Source organism: Topomyia yanbarensis, chromosome 3 (assembly GCF_030247195.1).
Source record: "Topomyia yanbarensis strain Yona2022 chromosome 3, ASM3024719v1, whole genome shotgun sequence".
Lineage (NCBI taxonomy): Eukaryota > Metazoa > Arthropoda > Insecta > Diptera > Culicidae > Topomyia > Topomyia yanbarensis.
Window position 1 is genome coordinate 360,094,076 of NC_080672.1, and position 17,182 is coordinate 360,111,257.

Genomic DNA, 17,182 nt, shown 5'->3' on the forward strand with positions numbered 1-17,182 from the left:
TCTTAAGCAGTTTACAGTCTGAAAATTGAGACATTTGTTTACAAACATATTTTCTCTGACATATAACTCATAGTAGTTGACAGGTTATAGTGAAAACAATACAAAAATAATGGGTAAAACAGCACTTACGGCTGCAGAACGTGCAAAAAAATATCGCGACAATAAAAAGGCTAAATTTCGAAGTTCAGAGCAACTTGTGACAGAAAAACAAAAAGGGCTCGTAAGACAGCAGCGTTTTCGATCATTTCTAAGTCAAGAGTTTAAGGAAAGACGTGCCATTCAACAAAAAACTATCGGCAATCCAAAGCCGTCATCATATCGGAAGAGCTGTCGAATTCAGGTGTTAAAAGTCGATGCGACCTTGCTTCTCCATACAAATCGCGGAGCTCTGCTGGAAAGGCTGTTGCTAGAGCAAAAGCAGTACTACCTCAAGACGATGTTTTGCGAAAATATGTCTGGCAGCGTATTGGTATCGAACATGGCTACATACTCGAAGCAGTAAATGCGGAAAATAAACAATCACCTATGAGAGTGCAACTTCAACAGGCCAATGAACCGAATCAACTCATCGATTGTATTCATAAATTCTATTTACGTAGAGATATATCATATACAACACCTGGTATTTGTTAAAAAATTCAATAGTAAGAGTAATGTACAATAACTTCTTTTTAAATCAAGGCATGTCTAATCGAGATCACGTCATCATACAAACGCCAAATGGCAAATAAAAACTCAAAAAACACTTTTTGACTATGTATCTGCGAGAAGCTTTCGTCATGTTTTGTGAAGAGCATCAAGATGATTCAGTTGCATTTTCAACATTCTGTAAGTATCGTCCTCAGAACGTTCTACTCCTGAAGAATACTCCACAAGAACAATGTCTGTGCGAAAAGCATGCGAATTTTCAATTCGCGCTTGCTGCACTGGGCATACATTATGAAGACAGTTTCTGGGTCAAGACGCTTTGTGACCCGACAGCAAACTCTAGTTGCTGGAATAATAATTGCTCTCAGTGCAGCAATGGTAAACTTTTTTCCATTGACATGCCGCTATCAAACATTGTCAATCGGTGCGTTTGGAAGAAGCAACCCGATAAACGATTGCAACGTATCACTGAAGAAACGACGATAGAACAAGTCGTTGTCGAAATCCATTCTCAGTGGAAAACCTTTGTAAATCATGTAAATTTGAAACGAATCCAGTTCTCTGAACACAAAAAAGATCAAAACACGAATAATGTGAGATTGGTGAATGTGGACTTCGCTATGAACTTCATCCCGGAACCTCAGCGAGAAATTCAGAGCGCCCTATGGTCGAGATCATCAATAACTCTATTCACAGTGGCTGTGGAATTAAATAGAACTGATCAATCAATGCTACTTGTTTCGAATTATAAGAGTAAGGAAAAGAAGGCAGTGTTCACTTTTTTAGATCATATCTACGGTCAACTATCGAACGTCAGCGATTCAAAGATACAAGAAGTTATTTGGAGCGATGGCGCAGCTAGTGAGTTCAAGAATCAATTCATGCTGCGCATACTTCTATACTTGGCCAAAAAGTACAATAAAAACTTCACGTGGAAATTTTTTTGTACATCTCACGGCAAGGGCAAGTGTGATGCTATTGGTGGAAAGGCGAAAATGGTGGTTCGGGAGAAACTTCTTGCTCAAGCCAACCGTATTGATACAGTCAATTCAGCGAGAGATTTTGTACGCATTGCCAGAAATAATCTTCCAAATATTTATGTATCTGAAGTTTTAGAATGTGATATAACGCAGCTCAATGAAGAGCACCGAATTTTCGAAGATTCCTCTCCTTATCCCGGAATCAGCAAGCAACACATATTTCGTATATATCCGGATGGAAAAATTATTAGCGCCAACAACGCACTTGAGTTCAAGAATTAAAATTAAATACTGAGATTGTATCTTCAAATCAAATAATAAATAAACATCTCAAATAAGTACACAAAGCCTGAGAATTGATCAGTGGACAAAAAGAAATACATTCGCATACAAGGTGAAAATAATGTTCTCCTCTGCTTGATTAGTTAAATATTAAACTAAATTAATACTTCAATCATCATTTCGTGATTTATTGTCGACTCTTAAATGTGTCGCGATTTATCAACGACCCCCTATTTTTAGGCAAATTATTATAAAAATGCCAAATTATGATTAATACTTATTTATATCACTCCAAAAGTTACAGTACGTGCAATTTACGAAGTGTTGAAATAGTTCAAGATTTTCGTGACGTTACAACGCAATGAGATATCTGTTTTCTGAATAGGCAGCGTTGTAACGTCACGAAAAATAAAAGTTGATGGTAAATAAATCAGTTTTTAAAAAATATCTTTTATCTCGCCAAATCATCCATTTTCCATCTGTAAATGAATCCTAGAAGACTGATTTTCCAAAAAAAATCTTATAGAGCAGACTTTTGGACTTTAATGAAAAGAGGTGGAAAGTACTGATTCGTGACGCGTTGTAACGTCACGTTAGACTACCGCTTATAAAAGATTCGTCTTTAACTGAACGCAAGTTATGTACTTCGATTCCTATAGGAAATTTTGTCTACTTTCTGCATCATTAAAAATATTTGATGTAACTGTTCATTTAAAAAAGTTATGGTATATTTACGGAACAGAGACGCGTCAAATCGTTGTAACGTCACGAAAGAATGTGTCCATAGCATTTTTTGAGTGATTTTTAACACTCCCCTTGTAGCATTTCGTCAAAACCTCTAAATTCACCCCCCGTGGTAATTACGAAGCTTTACTGTAAGTCTACGCTCTCCCCTTGTCCCCACAAAACTAAATAAAATAAAAATACAATGTTTGTTAGATGAAACCGGTAAGGTTGTCGTGACATCAGGTCAACCCGTATTCCCTTTAAAAAAGCTACGTAGCATGACATGAACCCTACCCCCCCCCCCCCCCCCCCCCTGTGGTCATACATCATCACAAAATACAATACTCTGCCCTCCTCCATATAATGCTACGTCACTTATGGATGGGCCCTTATGGGACTACACTACCTCAAGCGAGATTCTCGAAAGAGTATTAGTTGTTAGATGTTAAGTTGGATTCTCAACTTATATTATTTCATACGTGTAATGTCCCGGCTTATGTCCAACCACTACACATTGGATGCGCATTTGCGGCGTATTGGGCTTGCGGAGAGTAGTCTGTGCGCTTGTGGCGAGGACTAGCACAACATCGAGCACGTTGTCTGGGTGTGCGCCGGGTATTGTAACGCCAGGTCTCAGTTAAAGGATTCCCTTTGGGGCCCGAGGTAGACCGTCCAATGTCCCTCATTTACATTTTTATATTCCTAGTTTTGGAATAGCTTTAATCTTTTTCATAAACATATGTTCCCCTTTTTGTAAATTGATCTGCAGTCCTAGTCCTAAGATAGCTGTAAAAATTTTCGTAGAAAAAAACTATTGTTCAATCTTGTATATCGAATCGTTTTTCTAGTTTTAAGATAGTGGAAAAAAGTTCCAATGTTAAAAAAATATTTGTACATTGTAATTGTACCCTCTTAGTTTTGTGTTACTATGTTTTAATTGCCGCAAGGTTCTACTGTATCGATATCGCCGGCGTCGGTGGTAAAACATGATGATGAGTTATGTTCTACCATAGACCATGTGGTAGACTTGGGTACAACGCCCAACTCCTACTTAGCAGAAGGCAAAGAATTCTTCACATTTCCTTTCGATCATGTCCATATGAGCCTGCATAGTCCTAGTTTTCCGTTCTAAGTTTATACCTGATTTGCTCTAGAATACCTATCCGTCTTTCATTTTCATTGCTTTCGTTTCTATTAGTCTCAAATTTGCCGAAAATAGCCAACAAAATCGATACAGTAGAACCTTGCGGCAACTAAAACATAGTAACAAATAGTGCTTCACAGATTTGTCTATTCAGAATTGATTCTCGTAGAACAGCCAAATAAAAAAAATCAGGTCAGGGTGTCTTCTTTTTTCGTTAATCAAATTTAGTTTATATTTTGATAGTAAATTCGGCATACCAAAGCAAGAACGTCTTACGCCTAATAATTGGAGAAAGAGAAGAATTATTGAGGTGTCAAAAATTTCGATTTTTTAGAAATCTTCCGTATAACACATATTCTTAAAGTTATAATTTAGTGGTTCACAAAATATCGTGGCAGCAAATCATGCAGTAAAGCTAAACGAAAAATCCCATGGTAATTGCCGCTAGTGCTTACCTTAACAGCTATTGTCGGCTAAACGGTGGCTTGCTCCTGAAAAAGAAAAAAAACAAAAAAAAATGATTCGATTAGTACCAGAGGTTTGATCCATCGAACAATTAGTTTTAGCAATGTTTTCGATTTGTTCTAATATTTTTTCCAACTCCCTCGTCGCTCGCACGCTCCATAAAATAAACACACAACCAGAGCACAGATGGACGGGAATCGGGAAAATATTTATCATCCGCATCCTACAGAGAGCTTTCAGAGAGCTGATGGTTCCAGCAAACAACGCAGTGCAGGGATGTAGAAGAAAAAAGAATAACAAATAGAAACTTTTTCCACCGTCTAGCGCTGAACGGACGAATTGGGGTAAAATGTGATATTCCTACAGACTAGAGTTAAAAAAGAACTTTCTGGGAACATCAATTTTGTCCAACTGTCTCGACCGATTACGAAACCTTAACGTTCAGATCAAGTACAGAGCTACTTCTACATACCATTCTACTGATATAAGGAAACCTTCCAGGTTCAGGTTTGAGAACATGTGACTATACACATCCTAAGTTATGGAACCCGTTCCTCACTGCTGGTCCAGCAGAACGCACACAACTATTGCAATAATTTATTTCTCACTACATAATTCAATTAAATTCAAATTAAGGAAAACTATTTAACTCCGGTGACGCCTTTCAGGGAAAACTGCATCTACTACGCCCTCACCGGAGGCGCAAAACTAAACAGCACTCAATTTAAGTTTGTCCAACATGTCATACTCCGGGGTGGGATAGCAGAGGATAAGAGCAGAAACGAATAAACATCGTACGGTAACAATAAAAGCTAAAGCATCTATATAAAATCCCCTCTCCTCACCATCCTTACCCATCGCTAGCTGTTTCGGTTGAATGAAATGGCGTTGGCTGGGGACGGGTCAGTGTATACGGAAACGGACTTATTTTCAATCTTGAATGATTTATTATCATCATTCGGGCAACGATGAGGATTAAAATATTGATCCGAATCTCCCAAGGGGATTAAATTTCTAGATAGTAAGCAGATGGACGTGATTCGGTTCACCTCTAGCCAGTTGAGGATTTGCGCTAGACACTCTCAACAAACGAATGGGTTAATTTGTTCAAAGGAATCTATTTGTAGCAACACGCGGCACCAGCTCCATTAAAATTGATAGTGCTATTTTCACGATCTCCAGCTCGTCAGTTGGTCACAGCTTCCACCAAACTAATGCCCATAAATTATGGCGAGAGAGGAAGACAGCCTTCCAAAATTATGCCAACCTCATGAATTCCAAGCTGCTGGGCGGCCGGTCGGTGCTAGCTAGCAACACTACAGCACTGGATTTTGGCAAGAAATAGTTGCCTTATCAGTGGAAATTCAGGCACCACCCAATTTAGAGTGGTTATGCTGGCTGATGTAGTTTGTCGAAATCCAGCGGCACCAGCTGGATGTTTCTAGCGGTTTTTGGGCTGCGAAATGGATGTTTATGATAAGTTGGGTTTTTTTTATCTCGAAATCCTGGTTGCGTGTTCATAGTTCACGTTGAAAATATAATTTATTACTATAGCTTTGGTACCAGTACAATATAAAAGGAAGACTAAAAATATAGTGGGCTGAAATTAATCTGGCTACATGTTACTTTTATAATACTGTTATGAAGAAGTTGTTTTGAACTATCACACGTCGACAAATTGTATCTTATCGATGACATCGGAGTGGCTGACATGAGAGGTTTACGTAGAATAATATGATAATTTCGTTTTTTAATGATGTATACATCAGGTGGACGGCTTCCACGGCTTGATCTATAACGTCTTCAAAAAAGTTCGATTATATTTCTGGCCAATTTTGTTGTGACAAGTCTGTCTTTACCAGGAGGCATGTTGGTGAACTTGAGTGAGTCGTAGTTATGCTGTCTAAGCTTGACCTCCACCAACAGAAGATAAAAGATAAGCCTGTGGGATATTAAGTCTGTTTCTAATGACCTTGCCACTTCTAGTTTTTCGATGCGTATACTTCACATCCTTGCCCTTACTTGAGTACTAGGGCTCTAAATTCTCATAACTTTCCCTACCCAGTAATCTCTAGATAATTGAAAGTCGGTAAAATGTAAAAAAATGTATTTTATATTAGTTAAGATTCGCTACAAGTAAGCGGTGCGACTGGAAACCATAGTTTTTATGTAGTTGTTTAGTTAGTAGACAATATTTTGTTCAGTTTTGAGGGTTTGTTAAACTCTGGGTAGCCGGCTACCGAGAGTATCCTATATTTTCTAAACAAAGGTAATTTAAACTTCAAACAGCTGGCAGTGGAAGTATTGCCTAGAAATGCTAATCTTAGCTACGTAATTGACCGAATGACTATTTATTGCAACGGTATTTAGACAGGTTTCTTTACTTCCTCTCGACGATATATTTATTAAGTTAAAACCACAGGGTGTTAAAACGTATTATAGACAAATAGGCGCTAAATGTCAAAAATCAAGAAAAATGTTTCTTATTCACTATATCGGAATGGTTTCAAAATACGTTACGAGCGATAATAAAGAAGGAAAATAATAAACAGATGCACGGGCATGTTAACAATAACGGAACTTGAAATTAGAGTTTTAAATGCATATGAGGCAAATTTTAAGCAACAAGCGATCCGCGATTACCGATGCAATCAGATTAATGTCGTGTTGGGACTGATCTCCGATCACTATTCACTGTTACGGTAGTGTTTTCACGTCTAGATCCGTTTGCACCATCTCGTTCTGCTACTATTGGCAGTAAGCTGATAGCACCCAGCCGTCGCCGGTCTAAGGACCAACTGTCATCAAAAGATTTGGACTCGCGTGGAGGTAAGATTTAGGAGTCTTGTTACAGCTATATTAACACTGGCGGTTCCAGGCAGTGACACGAATGGGCACGGAACGTCCCTCCGTTGAGTGAGACGGTATTTTTTCATTCGTTCGGTGAGTCTCGGACCAATAGGTCGATCTTTCCAGTCCGTGCAGGGTGACGTTATAAAGAATAGTGCAAATCCGCTGTCGAGGTTATGCGCATTCTCCGCCTCATCGAGGTTTCAGCATATTTTTCTCTTCTTTTGTGTTTTGCACGTTTACCGTTATCGGCCAGTAGACAAGTGAGCAGCAGTGTTTCTTTCAAGTCAGTCGTCGTGTTACCGTGTTATACAGGATGTTTGGTTCATGGTTAAGAATCTCTAGGGGGGTGATAGACTGTCAAATTTGGAGAAAAAATTATTCTACACATACCATCAAATCTCAACCGTTACTGAGTTATTGAACGTTTCGCATAAAAAACTTATTTGTCTTAAAATACCTCTAACTTTAAAAGTATACTTTGTATTTTAAATCTTTTAGTTCCATTCGAAAGGTGAGTAAATTTCCTATTGAATGGTGTTCTCATATCTTTTAGTTAATTAGTTTTAATTACCTTTTAGCTGTAAAGTAATTAAAAGTTAGTGTTTTTGAGGAGGTTTTTGCAAATTTTCTCGAATTAATGAAGTATGATTATAGCAATATACATTATCCAAAAGTTGGGGTTTAGGACGATTCATAATTTGTTCTTGAATGTCATATTCCTATTTCTTTTCATTTCTTCGTAATTTCATTACTATACTTTTCCTGTAACCGACTTGCCAGTGCTTAAAAGTCTCTAACCTAAAAATATGCTTTATATCGTTATTTACAAGGTTTCATTGGAAAGCTGAGAAAATGTCCTATCAGTATATGTACTAATATCTTTTAGTTAAGTGTTTTAAATGATTTTTACTAACGAAATAACTCAACATTTGTGTTTTTGGAGAGTTTTTTAATTATTCTAATTATTAATCAACAAAATTTATCGTTACTATTGTTCATTATATGCCCCTTAATGTTCTCTATAACTTTTTATTTGACACTTTGTCCATATCTCTTTTCATTTTGCTGCTATTTAATAGTTAACACAGCATGAGCTCGCCACAAATGTAGTGGGTTCGAAATCGTTATTTTTGCATATGAAACAATGTGATAAAAACGATTTTGCGTCAAAACCAAAAGAGATAATTGAATGGAGCCAAAGAAAGAACTATAGAACTTGCTGAGATGCATTATTTCCATGATAATAATGGTGATGTTTATTATTTACTATTTTAAGAAAATTAACGAAAATGTTAATAATAGCACTAACTTTAAACTAATTTACTTCTAAAAGAATACTAAATTCACTTAACTAAAAGATATTAATACATTGTTCTCTGTAAAATTTTCCTGGCTTTCGAATAAAAAGAAAAAAAGTACAATAAGTGCCATACTTTTTCAATTAGAGCTGGTATTAGAGAAAATGAGATAAAAATATCCAAGTTGAATAACTCCAAATCATGAAAATAAGAAAAGGTAAGTGTATCATGTCCAAGAACGAATTAAGCAGCTCTTCAAGACTAACAATCTGAATTATTAAAATGATGAGGTTAACCATTAGGATTTTCAAGAAATGAACGAAAAGTCGATAAAAATTGTTTAATTTTCAATTACTTTGAAAAGGCTACTTAAACTCAATAGCTGAAACATGTGAGGGCAACACTCAATGCGATATTTTCTCAACTTCCCAGTGGACCTAAAATATTTGAAATATAAAATATACTTTTTGAGTTAAAGGTATTTTAAGACAAATAAGTTTTTAACACAAAAAGTTCAATAACTTTGTAATGATTGAGATTTAATGGTATGTGCAGAACGATTTTTTTCTCCAAATATGACAGTCAGTCACCCCTCGAGAGGTTCTTAACCATGAACCAAACACCCTGTATATACAAGTTAAGTAAGTACCGCTGTAATATTACATTTCCCATTTTTGTATATAATACCAGCCAGCATTGGGCAATAGGGCCGCGGAAAAAAGACTTCCCTTGATAATGATTTGCCTCATGGCGAGATTTATGTAGAAATAAAATCGCCTGCCCTACTGACATTGTGTCCACCTTCAGTAACCGCGCCATTTGGGATCTTATTTCGGACCAAAGGTAAGAAATGTTTGAATCTATTGCAGATTTATCGATTTCTGACGAGACAATATTCAGCTGTGACAGAAACATCGAAAATCCGCCAGGATAAACTTCCGTTGGTGGTAAATAATTTGTAGCTAGCGAATGATATTGCTGGCTACTGGCCTTTCACGAAGGAATATAGAGTATATGTACCAGCAAATCGTGTTGAATGTAACGGGGTTGTCTCGGATTCGAGCTTAAATTGCGCGAATCTGCTGACCCGTTGGGTTGGCTGTTTCAAAGACCCCATGTTCCAGCCAGTAAAGATACTGGGGTGCGAACGACTGCATTCAGCACCAGTCGCAGCTGACGGGAAGAGGACATACGTCAACTCAGAATTTCATCGGGTGACCTTTGCCGGTTCTGCTCAACCGAACAACCTCCTCTTTGACAAAGTTTGTCCAACTGTTTGCCTTTTTGTGCTGCGAGCCATGAACTTCACAAAATACAAACAACTAGGACACACAGCCTACTATTCTAGCAATAAGGTTCGTTGTGGGAAATGCGAGGGAAACCATGTGGACTTGACTCTTGCGGAAGGGTTGTCGAAAAGTGTCTCTACTGTAGGGGAAACTCGACAATGTGTAGATTAGACTGTTTCAATTTTTGACTTTTAGCTCCACCAGGCTCTACTGATTCCTTTTACGGTCCTTAGTAATTGTGCAAATTTTGGTACCGATTGGTTGTGTCTACGGACCCCCCAAAAAATTCAAAGTCTATATGGAAGTTTGTATGGAAAATCGGTTAACATTGAAAATAAATTCTTAAAAAATCACCTCATCATTCAATTAATCAGAACACTATATATTTCTAAAGGTATTCTTCTACTGAACACATTCGGGGAACATTGTAAGTTTATGAAAATTCGTTGAGAAAAGTTATTAACAAAAGAAGCAGTATGACTTCAAAACAAGTGGATTTTATTAGTAACCATAGCAACCCTGTTTGAATAGCTACATAGTTATACCAGTGTAAACTAGACTAGCTACCAACCGCTCGCGTAATGCAGGTACGGCTATTCAAACAGGGCTGCTATGATTAATAATAAAATCCACTTGTTTTGAAGTCATTCTTCTTCTTTGGTTAATAACTTTTCTCAGCGAATTTTCATAAACTTTTAATGTTCCACGAATGTGTTCGGTAGAAGAATACCTTTAGAAATATATAGTGTTCTGATTAATTGATTGATAAGCTGATTTTTTAAGAATTTATTTTCAATGTTAACCGATTTTCCATACAAACTTCCATATAAACTTTGAAATTTTTGGAGGATCCGTAGACACAGCCGATCGGTACCAAAATTTGCACAATTACTAAGGGCCATAAAAGGAATCAGTAGAGCTGGAGTGGAGCTAAAAGTCAAAAATTGAACCAGTCTACTCGACATGTCCCGCGTACCAACAGCGCGAGGAGAAACTGAAGCATTCCCTTCAGAGACGCCCGAAGCGATCTTTGCAGAAATGCTAAAAAGAGCTACGCCACCGGTCTCTTCCAATATCCATACTAACTTGGCAATGTCCACTGACGAAGGCAACTTTGGAGAACTCCAGGTGGGCACATCTTCTATTGCGCCTAGAAGCAATAGAAAAGGGGTCTCCTTAAGGTTCTCCAGAAGTAACAGCTTCGAGAAGTAGTGGTGCAAAACCGAAGCAAGCAGCTCCTGGTCTCAGGAACCAGTGCTCAGAAAAGGAGTTCCCAGTACTTCCTGGGACATCAAAAACTCCAAGTGTTCCCATATCGTAGCCAGAGAAAGAATCCAGCGATTGCTCAATTCTCTGACGTAGTGGCTCGCATTTTCACAGATTTTAACTTTTCTGACTCGCCCTTTGAAAAGCATCCTGATAATTTCTCTCCCTACAGTTAACCACCAACACCTTTGCGGTATAGCAGAACTCCACCCTACACCGAGGCTAGTTTTAGGTGATTTTAACTCCCACGGTACGGCATGGGGTTGCCTTCATGACGATAATCTACATTTAATATGACCATTTCAAAACAGATTAAATAACATGGATTCCTGTCCCTGCAACCCTCTGCTCGACATCGCTGCGATTAGATTGTATGAGGAAGGTAATCTCTGATACCCACGGTAGCGACCATTTGCCAATCGCTATTACTATTGCTAAAGGTGCAGAACTACCAAATACAATCCACGTTTCGTATGACCTCACACGAAATATTGATTGGAAGAGCTATGTGTTCCGCAAACCCCTCGACTGCGGACACACCTTTTCACGAGCAACCTTGAGCTAATGATGACAGCGGGTACGAGCTAGAGTTTCCGGTTTGGATCAGACTTTATTTGAGCAAAGAAGTTACGGTGGTTTGATCACGTTAGTTGAGATTATTTCAAAGAAAATTGAATTTGCGATTGCTTACACATTTATATTTTAACTTTGATTGATATAATTAGTTTACAGTTGTATGCTCTACGGTATTAATGAGAAATGTATTGTAATATCAGCTATGAATTCATTATCGATATTTGTAGGTTAGTGGCGTCCAACGTGGAGCCAATTACTGCGTTATGTTAGCAATTAGTTGTCTTAGACTGACCCTGTCACAAATTGCTTCCAAATACCGATCCTGAGACGAAAGATAGTAACCATAAAAACGTATGCTGTGAAGTGAAAAGATTAAAAAGAATTTAATTAATTATTTGTATTGCAGGGAATTTTTAACTGCGAGTTGAAATAAACAGTTTAAGAATACGGAAAGTTATATACTTGTTGCTTCCGCAACACTATGCGTTTGCGATATCCGACAAAATCGAGTCCACTTAAGAGTCGCCTCCTGAGGAAGAGTACGGGTTCTTGACACCGCTATTCAAGCCCTGACTAAACGCGTACCAGACGCGAACTTCCGCGGGCGGCCTTCCAACCCTTGATGCGACAAAGCATGCTCAGACGTATACGCGGAGAAGCCCGTCGCGTATATGACCTTCCGGGACGACGGGCTACTCGCTAGCTATCGACAGTACGCGACGCTAGAAACGCGTTTGATGAACGCCAAGAAACGTAGTTACTGGCGCCGGTCCGTTGACGAATTAACGCGAGAAACATCGATGAGCACTCTTTGGGGTACCGCCCGACGTATGCGAAACCGAAACACTACTAACGAGAGAATGGAATATTCAAACCGTTGGATATTCGATTGCGCTAGAAGGTTTGCCCGGATTTCGACCGGGTATATAGGATCTACCGCACCGCGTCCCCTCACGATAACGCGAACGAAACACCTTTATCAGTGAAGGAGTTCTCATTCGGTCGTTTATCAGATAGAATCAAATTTAACTTGTTGAAGAATTTGCCAGACTCTACCAAAATACGCTTGTTGAACTTATTTAATAAATTTCTTGAAGGTGTCATCGCCATTCAAAAACCAGGAAAATCAGCCTCCGATCACAAATCGTATCGACCAATTGCAATGCTGTCCTGTATTCGAAAGTTGTTCGAGAAAATGATCCTTTTCCGTATCGACAATTGGGTCGAAATAAATGGCTTTCTGTCAGATATACAATTCGGCTTCTGCAAAGGCAAAGGGACCAACGATTGCCTTGCGTTGTTCTCAAACTTTTATACAATTTCGATGTCATCGACATTCATAAATGTGTTGTTAATTTCTGCACGTCAAGGTAACTTGCCGGCGCTGGTGCGCTTTCTGTTACGGAACCCAAAGCTGTCGATCTGCAAGGACCATAACAGAAAACCTTGGATATTTGTCTGCTTGGGCTATTAAGTGGTAGAGAAAAGAGAAGTAGAGTTGTATATTGTGTTGGCACAGAATATTTATACTTCTTCTTACAATCCCAACCGTGTCTGTTTCTTAAATACTTCTGAATCTATTGTTTTCTTCGACACATCCATGAAAGACGAGATTTGTGGAATTCCGGACCACGTACGCCCACAAGTGGTTCCAAGTATTTTTTTGTAATAAATTTCGAGAAATCGACTGCTCAAAGATGTTTTATATTGACGGATCAAACCTCGAAGGGTCCACTGGCTTCGGTATTTTCAATTAAAAGTTCACCGCCTCCTACAAACTCAGTGATCCTGCTTCAGTTTACGCCGCAGAACTAGCTGCTAATCAGTATACCCTTTGGGTCATTGACACACTACCCGCAGACCATTACTTCGTCGTTTCGGATAGCCTCAGTTCCATTGATGCTATTCGCTCGATGAAACATGGAAAGCACTCCTCGTATTTTATGGGAGCTACTGAGTGCTTTACCTGTCAATTATTTCCAGATTAACTTGGTTTGGGTCCCTTCTCTTTGCTCCATCCGGGGCAGTGAGAAGGCAGACTCTTTAGCGAAGGTGAGTGCCCTAGAAGGTGACGTTTCTGAAAGACGTATTTGCTTCAACAAATTTTGCAGTGTTACTCCTCAGAGAACCTTCGAAAGTTGGCAAACTTCGTGGAGCAATGGGGAACTAGGAAGGCGGCTACATTCGATAATCTTTAGGGGATGGATGTGGGTCGTGACTTCATTCGTGTGATGTCCCGCCTCATGGCAAACTCTTACACACTTCACGCACATTTCCGGCGTATTGGACTCGTGGATAGTGGTATCTACGCTTGTGGCGACGGCTATCACGGTATCGAGCACGTTGTCTGAGCATGCACCGAGTACAGTTCCGCCAGGTCTCGGCTAATGGATACCCTCCGGGCCCGAGGAAGACCAACCAACGTCCCGGTTAAAGATGTTATGGCAAGCCGCGGTCTCTCCTATATATTCCTAAAATCAATCAATATAAGAATCTCCCTTTCTTTTTTTCTCGTTCTCAGAAGTCTCCTGCACTACTTTATGGCACCGACTCACATCAGAGCGCTACTACTGATTGTCTTCACTCTCACCTTCGTGCAGGCATAAATGGATCATCCATAAATGACGTAGCATTATATGGTGGAGGGGGGAGTTTTGCATTTTGTGATGATGTGTGACGACGGGGAGTAGGGGTCCTGTCAGGCTACGTAGCTTTTTTAAAGGGGAATAACTAACATAGTTTTTTACTTTAAAAAAAATACGGGGACAGGGGGGAGAGTTGCCGTTAAGCTACGTAATTAACAGGGGGTATTTAGAGGTTTGTGATGAAATGCTACGATGAGGGAGGGGGTGTTAAAAATTACTCAAAAAATACTACGTCATTCATGGATGGTCCCAAATCAAAATTGGAGCCAAAACGACCGGAAGATCTGATCAATTACAGTGAAGACCCGTTTTTATCAGCCGCTTGACGAATTTTAAGCTGATAAAACAGGGACAGTGATAAAATCGGGACATATATTTTTTTCTTTTTATTAACCCGAACTCTATTCTTCTTTGGTCCTTAGATTTAGCCTCTTAACCTTTTCTGATTATTTACTTTAAGTTCCCCTTAAGGGGGTCTAACAGTGCAAAATATTTTTTTTTATTTTTGCATTTTTCGGATCTCTAAGATAAGAAATATATGCCCAAGAAAGGATTTACTCGAATTCAACTTAGTTCGTCTGCTAGAGCCCATCTAACTACTATCAATTTTCATATAAAGCTGTTAAAATCGGGGGTAAATAAAATCGGGGGATGATAAAATCGGGTCTCGACTGTAGCAGGATTCCCCACGGATCCGGCGAGGATCACCCGCAGTCCCGCTGCGTGCTGTCTTGACAGTACAGGTGTACAGGTCGTACCGTCGATGATCTGCCGTAAACTACTAGCTTAATTCGTCTGTTCTCTGTCATCGTCGTCCACCCTCTCTTCCCTGTATTATATTACTGTTACCCCAGGAAAATGTCCCAAGTAAATAGACCGTTGTTAGAAAAAGTGAATTTGATTCTGTTTCCCCTTATTGCCCCTCATTAATTCCACATTTCATTCTCACTCCCCGACAAATTAAAACTAAGGTTTATTTATAGTATTATGTAAAACTAAGTCAGTTTTGATGGTCGTATATGGCAGGTGATGTAAATTTACATTTTTTTTCTAGGTGTTCACACAATATTGCTGACCAAGTTTTAATACGTCGTAATGAACTATGACACAAGCGTTTACATGAATTTCCCAGCACAAAAGTATCACATGTTTACCGGAATGGAAAGGCTTTTGGCAGAAAAGTTGTCAAAGCTTGCAAAATAAAAACTTAATTTGGCAGGCGAATGGTACATGTGGGCTGAAAAGCGATATTGTTGTGACAATTAACACTATCAATCAAGATATTGGTGTCAAGAAATATTAGCAATGACGCTCGTTGTGCAATTTGAAGAAATACAATTGTTTCGTACTGCTTAGGACACACCCAGCACCCTGCCACTACGGGAAAATGGCTCAGGAATGGTGTATCCCCAATAACGTGCAAGTCGTACCCAAGAACAAAAACCCTCAAAACTTGCCACCGCCGTCGAAAAACCTAGATCTCAACCTCAATAAAACTCTGAAACTAGTATAGAAGATGAGATACAATAATTAGAAATTTTTTGTTTGGATGGCGAGTTTATTTCAACTGACAAATGTATATTGCAAAATAGACTTCCCAAACGAACACCGTACACAATGTTCGCTCTGGTTCTGTACTCATATTAAACCCACACTTCGTGTACGAACTCAAACACGCTATTTCGTACCTAAACACGTGCACATGTTCGCCTGCACAACCGAACCCCGTGTACGTACACGGTGTGCGTTAGAGTGGCTCGAAAATGACATTTTTCAGCACAGCACTTTTTGAGTTCCTTTTGTGGTCCAAAATGCCTGTTAAAAGCTTGGGAGCGGTCGGTTGCTTCCCGGGTTTGCGCATTGCGTTTAAAGTTTGTATGGCATTTTATATGGGGAAATCAATTATTTTGCATTTACGTTAATAAAGATCGCTATTTCACTCAATATGAAAATATTATAAAATATGGTTTATAAAACGATAATTCAAACCTTGGTTAACAACTTTGTCGAAACCGGTAACTAGCTACGAGTTTTCAAAAAATAGTTATAACGATTTTAAAACTTATGGTTCAATCCAAATGCAGAAATTAATTATTTCTTCCAACACTGTCAGTACACCACGACACCGATACTTTAAACTTGAACAAATGAGAATATATTCTTCGCAGAGACTTGGTACCTTTGAATGAAATGTTCAGAATGAATTGCTGAATAACACAGACGTAGTCAGAAAATGAAAAGAAGAGGAAGGGGGAGGCTTGTGTACTCCCCAGTTCCCTTTTTAGATAGTTTAGTATAACATAAGGAGCCCATCTTCAACACAGGTTTGTACCGTCGAATTAAAAATTAATCTTACGTGTTTGAGTGCTACTATTTAGAGGCTCTACTGTTATCTTATTTAAAATGGTACAACGGTTTATAAGTTTTACATATTTTAAAACCTTATTTCTGAGCCGTTCAGAGTCAGAATTTAAAAAAAATGCATATCCTTAAATTCCTTGAAGTCTCGGAATTGTTTTTTTTAAGTTTTCGTTTAAGAATCTAGGAACGAAACCAGGATACCCGAGCAAACGAAAAGCTCATAATACCCCCACGCTCATGGGGTCTAACATGGGTGTTTGAAATGGGTTCAACCCATGAAAACACCATCACCATGGTCCGGTAGATCCCATATACAATACCATATGTTGGTATATTTATGGGTTACTGAGACCATTTTATGGTGTTTTAATGGTTGTGAATTTTGGCGCGGACCATGTTTAAGGTCTTTTCAAGGGGCTATGTAGTGTTTGAACCCATGAGTATTTGCTCGGGTAGTTACTTCAAACAAGCGTTTTTTGATGAAATTGAGTTAGGTTCCGCAAAACAGAGGTGATCTTGGTGGACCAGCAGTATGCTTCAGGTTAGAACCCAACGCGATTTCCAGACCTGAGTTAGTTTTTGCATCAAGCAAAAATAACATAAATTTGTAGGTGTAAATCCTAAATATTGTAAATGTTTTTAAATATTA

General features: G+C 38.8%; 1 protein-coding gene across 1 annotated transcript in view; it reads right to left on the bottom strand.

The window, feature by feature from the left end:
• LOC131692132 (5-hydroxytryptamine receptor-like) overlaps nt 1-17,182 on the bottom strand; it is a 589,846-nt gene that overhangs the window by 283,949 nt on the left and 288,715 nt on the right. The window contains exon 3 of the mRNA XM_058979004.1: nt 4,236-4,271. The gene's annotated coding sequence lies outside the window, so the exon portion shown is untranslated. The remainder of the gene's footprint in view (nt 1-4,235; nt 4,272-17,182) is intronic.